Genomic DNA, 5,786 nt, shown 5'->3' with positions numbered 1-5,786 from the left:
AAGGGAGAGCAGGTATTTAATCCGCACTTTACAGTTGAGGAAACCGAAGCCAGGAGAAGAGAAGTGATTTACCCAAGGAGACTCAGCTCCTCGCTGTTCTTCCACCATTCTCCTTCCCCTGGATCTCAGAACCAAGGCAGAAGATCAGGTTTCCCGGAGGATGGGCAAAGCTGTCCTAGAAGAGCTCAAGTCTCTGGGCTTCCTGCAAATCTAGTGGGGGCCACTAGGCCACCTCCAGTATTCACCCTGCAGTGTGAACTTCCTATAGGGAGGATGGACAAAGAGATTTGGATACAGGAATTCACTCATCCCACTTGGCAAACATGAAAAAGAGCTTGCGGAGCATCTGAGAAGCAGTGGCCTAGTGGAAAGATCACAGATCTGGGAGTCAGAAGACCTAGGTTCTAATTTTGGCTCTACCGATTACTTGCTGGGTGACTCTGGACAAGTCACTTAACTTATCGGACTCTGTTTTCTCATCTATTAAATGATGTTAAATACCTGTTCTCTCTCTTAGGCTGTGAGACCCATGTGGGACAGGGATGGGTCTAACCTGATTGACTTGTATCTATTCTAGCTCTTAGAGCTGTGCTTCCCCTATAGTAAGTATTGATGCCTGTCTCTCCAGGTCGAGACTGTAAGGTCACTGTGGGCAGGGAATGTGTTTATTACTGTATTGTACTCTCCTAAATGCTTAGTACAGTTCTCTGCACACAGGGAGTGCTCAATAAATATTATTGAATGAAATAGGATTGATTGACTAATAAATGTCTTCTGGGTGTTATCTGGATGCCAGATCACATCTAAGTCCCTTATTCCATCATTTCTGGGGGAGGGAGTGAGGGGAGTAAGCCTGAAATTATGAATTTCCACAAGGGTTTGAGCCAAGAAGGCAGTCAACTTCCCTTTTCTTATCAAGAGGCTTTAATCAATCAATCAATCAATTGATGGCATCTGGGGAGCACTTGTAAGTGCAGAGCTTGTAAGAATATAGCACATTAATAATAATAATAATAATAATAATAATTATAGTATTTGATAAGCGCTTACTGTGTGCCAGACACTGTGCTAAGCACCAGTGTGGATACAAGCAAATCAGGTTGGACACAGTCCCTGTCCCACATCGGGCTCACAGTCTTCATCTCCATTTTGCAGATGAGGTACCTGAATCCCAGAGAAGTGAAGTGACTTGCGCAAAGTCACACAGCAGACAAGTGACAGATCCAGGATTAGAACCCATGACCTTCTGACTCCCAGGCCCGTGCTCCATCCACTACGCCATGCTGCTTCTCAAAGCTGTCTCAGGGCTGGCAGCCATTACAAAGGTTGTGTCTGGGTCTAATAACATCCCCCTACCTCTTCCAAAAGGTCAGAATCGGAATCATCACGGGCTTTGCCCAAGAGACTTGGACCCAATTCCAGTCCTCCGGCTAATTAGTTCAGGATTGCACAAGAGTGCTGGATTCAGCCCTACTGATCTGTTGTTGTAAGGGTTGGCCAAGAGTCCTGGGTTGAACACACTGGTTTATTATTGGAGAATTGCTTAAGGGACCTGGCCTGGACACACTGCTTTGTTATTGTAGGGTTGCTCATTAGTGCTAGGCTCCTGGCACTGATTTCCTGGTGGTGTCGTTGTTGTCGAGTTGTGGTTAGCGAAAACCAGCACTTGAAGAATCTGTTGTGATGGCCAAGGCCTACTTGTGAAACAGAATCGCACACATGGGCCTGGGAGCAAGGGCTTGGGAGTCAGAAGGTCATGGGTTTTAATCCCAGCTCTGCCGCTATCTGCTGTGTGACCTTGGGCAAGTCACTTCACTTCTCTGGCCCTCAGTTATCTCATCTGTAAAATGAGGATCAAGACTGTGAGCCCCACATGGGACAGGGAATGTGTCTAACCCGATTTGCTTGTATCCACCCCAGTGCTTCATACAGTGCCTGGCACATAGTAAGCAGTTAACAAAAACCATTATAATAAAAATTATTATTACTATTATTACTTAAAGAATTGCCTTAGCCTCCAAGCAGATAGGATGGAAACTGTGGAAAATGCTCTGGGTTGCATTTTCTTTTTCAATAATAATAAATAATAAATAATTATATTATATTCAAGCACTGTTCTAAGCAATAGGGTAGATACAAGTTCATCAGGTCGGACACAGATTCTGCCCACATGGGGCTCACCATCTAAGTAAGAAGAAGAATGGGCATTTTCATAACTGAAATGGCTTTCTCACCCTCATGCATTAGTGCTGTAGGCCCACTTATTTAATGGTCCTAGTTGATGGTGAAGTGTCTTGTCTAAAACACCACCAGATCCTTCGTGGTTTGGTTTCCTCTGGGTGCCATCACCATATCAGCGATCGTCTCCAGAAAGGAAATCCCCCAGAGCCCAGGCTATTAATTTTCATTTGAATTCTCTTCAGGCCAGATTTTGACTGAGTTTCTAAAAGATGCCTTCGTTCCCAACCGCCACCCGCCCCGTCCCAAGGAAACATGGAGATGCATCTATTTACTGGCAGGGAAACCCACATTTACATTTATAAATGGGCATTTGGGCATGCAAATAGGGTAATTGCATTTCTAACTCATTTGTGCATGCAAATGAAGGGTTTGGGGCAGGCAAATGGATCTGCCAACAAAATGTGCTGGTGCGTGGAGGGCGGTTTGGGAAAAGTTGGGCTTTGTTCTGGTGGGGAAGAGATTCGAGTTGGGGAAGGCTGCTCCCTGGGCTTTGTAAATTTACCCTCAGTTCCCTTCCTGCATTGAAATCCGAATCACGGCTCACCTACAAGGCCCCCTGATGACGCAGAACTTCAGGCTAACGGCAGCCTGATCATCTCAAATCATTTCTCTTCAGACCAGGGCTGACCTCAGGTTTCTGGAAGTGTAAGAAATATTTCAGATGGAACATTCTGACTCAGGTGAATCAGAAGTCAGATTCAGGGCCAAGTTCCAATTTTGAAGGTGTTTTAAAATGAACAGGCACGCACACACACATACACACATACACATATACATACACACACATATACATACACACACATATACATACACACACATATACATACACAAACACACACGCACACACACACATTAAAAGCCCTAAGTAATCAACTCCTCTCTGCAGTAGCGTGAATTCATCTTCAATAAAAATCTCTCCAGTAGGAATCACAGATTTGAGGCCCTTGTCAAGTCTCATTCCCATAAAGCTAATGAAATTCCAAAAAAGTATCCACCTTCTCCATTGAATGGAGACAATTTTTCCAATTTTAAAAAAATGGTATTTGTTAAGTTCTTACTATGTGACAGGTACTGTACTAAGTGCTGGGTAGATACAAGGTAATCAGGTTGGACATATTACCTGTCCTACATGGGGCTCACAGACTTAATCCCCATTTTATAGATAAGGTAAATTCTATCTCTCCTCTCAGGGTCGCACCTGGAGAGTTTCCAGTACTCTACCGGTCTCGGCTACGGGAGGGAGAGTCAAGCAGAGGCATATTCATTCCATTCCTAGCTTGGCCAGTGGCTAGCGAGTGGAAAGCAATCTGCTACAAGTCAAAACTCACCCGAGCTGGGCAGCAGCGGCATGGGAGAGAGTCAAGGGCGGAGACTCAAGTTTACTGTGCGGAAGGAGGCAAGGTTAAACCACGTCCATATTTTTACCAAGAAAACTGTCTTTCTGTCTTTACCAACAAAACGATTGCAGATGGAGAGCGGGGCATTTTGGGAGAGGTGTGTCCACGGTGTCGCTATGGGTCAGAAACGACTTAACGGCATAAGACAGGACAAATTCTAAGAGGCTGGTCTATGTACGGGGAAAGAAGGAAGAAAAAAACAAGAGGAAAACAGAAAGAGGCCAGGATCCATTCAAAGATATATATATTTGTTAAGCGTTTATATGTGCTAGGCATTGTAGTCAGTGCTTAAAAAGTACCATAAGAAAAAGGAAAAGTGCTGGGGCAGATATAAAGTAATCAGATTGGATACAGTCTATTTCCCACATAGGTCTCACAGTCTTAATCCCAATTTTACAGATTAGGTAGCTGAGGCACAGAGAAGTTAAGTGACTTGCCCAGAGTTACACCACAGACAAGTGGCAGAGCCCAGATCCTTCTGACTCCTAGGCCTGTGCTCTATCCACTAGATCATGCTGTTACTCATGTTTACACTTTCATATTTTTCACTTGGCATTTCAAATGCTCTTCACTGATGTTCCATTTGAAATATTACTTACACTTCCAGAAACTCGAGATAAGCCCTGGTCTGAAGAGAAATGATTTGAGATGATCAGGCTGCCGTTAACCTGCAATTCTGTGTCACTGGAGGCCCGTGTTAGTGAGCAACGATACAGATTTCAATGCAGGAAGGAAACTGAGGGTTTAAAAGTTGAGACTTGGGGTCTAGTCCCACTTATGGCACTGGTTTTCTCTGTGACCTTAGGCAAGTCACTTTACCACTATTTGGTTCAGCTTCCTCATCCATAAAATGGTATTAATAATCCTAGCCTTTCCCAGAGATGTTGTGAGGATAAAAAGTGATAGTTGAAGTGAAAGGGCTTTGGAAAAATAAAAGTACTCAATAAATTCAAAGGATTTTAATTTTATCCTGTTCTATATCACCAAACGATCCAGTATGATAGGATAAGAAGGATGGCATAGCATTATCAAACCAGGCAGAGAGACAAAGGTCTGGAATAGAAGGTGCAGAAAACAACCTCTTAAAGGAAGTCCCAAGTCAGGAACAAAGTTCAAAAAGGTAAGAGTGTCATGTTTAAACAGATTAGTATCAACATTTAAGAGGTTTCAAAAGCAGAGCACTAGGGTTAACCTTTGAACTCTTTCACTGCCCTCCTAAACATTCAATGTTTTACCTGACTTCGGGCCCAGGGTTGTCAATCTAGCCCTATAGAGGTTCCTATTGCTCTTCTCTACTCTGCTTCTAGTTCATATCTGTTCTCTCTCTTTTTTATGGTATTTTGTGCTATACTATGGTATTTATCCTATGGTATTTGTGCTATGCTTACTATGTGCTAGCCACTGTTCTAAGCACTGGGGTAAATACAAGCTAATCAGGTTGGACATAGTCCATGTCCCACATGGGGCTCACAGAGTTAATTCTCTTTTCACAGATGAAGTAACTGAGGCACAGAGAAGTTAAATGACCAGGCCAAGGTCAAACAAGAGACAAGTGGCAGAGCTGGGATTAGAACTCGGGTCCTTTTGACTCCCAAGCAACTATCCACTAGACCATGCTGCTTCTCTCCTCTCTGTATGGGCAACAGTTGTTCTTTTCCTGCTTCTCAAGATTTAATAATCCATCAATCAATAATGTTTATTGATCAGGTAGTGTGAGCAATACTCTTGGAAGACTACAAGAGAGTTAGTCTCCCTGCTCACCCCCATCGCCCACCCCTTTCCCACCAAGAATTTACAGTCTTGTGGGAGAATTTGCACTTGGCTTCTCTCAGAATGTAAGCTCCCTGAGGGAGGGGAACAAGTCATGTGTTGAATAATAATATTTGGCATTTGTTAAGTGCTTAATATCTGCCAGGTACTATTCTAAGCACAGGAACAGATGCAAGATAATCAGGTTGGAAATAGTCCCTGTCTCACATAGGGCTCACAATCTCAGTCTCCATTTTACAGATGAGGTAACTGAGGCACAGAGAAATAAAGTGACTTGTCAAAGAACACACAGCAAAGTATTCATTCAATAGTATTTATTGAGCGCTTACTATGTGCAGAGCACTGTACTAAGCGCTTGGAATGAACAAGTCGGTAACA

At 43.5% G+C, this 5,786-nt stretch overlaps 1 non-coding gene across 1 annotated transcript; it reads left to right on the top strand.

The window, feature by feature from the left end:
- The first annotated feature begins 3,421 nt into the window (after positions 1-3,421).
- LOC114814038 lies at positions 3,422-3,559 on the top strand. The gene has a single exon (XR_003761781.1). It is a non-coding gene; the product is annotated as a small nucleolar RNA SNORA7 (small nucleolar RNA).
- Positions 3,560-5,786: the final 2,227 nt, after the last annotated feature.

This window comes from Ornithorhynchus anatinus, chromosome 8 (genome assembly GCF_004115215.2).
Source record: "Ornithorhynchus anatinus isolate Pmale09 chromosome 8, mOrnAna1.pri.v4, whole genome shotgun sequence".
Classification (NCBI taxonomy): Eukaryota; Metazoa; Chordata; class Mammalia; order Monotremata; family Ornithorhynchidae; genus Ornithorhynchus; species Ornithorhynchus anatinus.
This window is presented reverse-complemented; position numbering and strand designations above follow the sequence as displayed.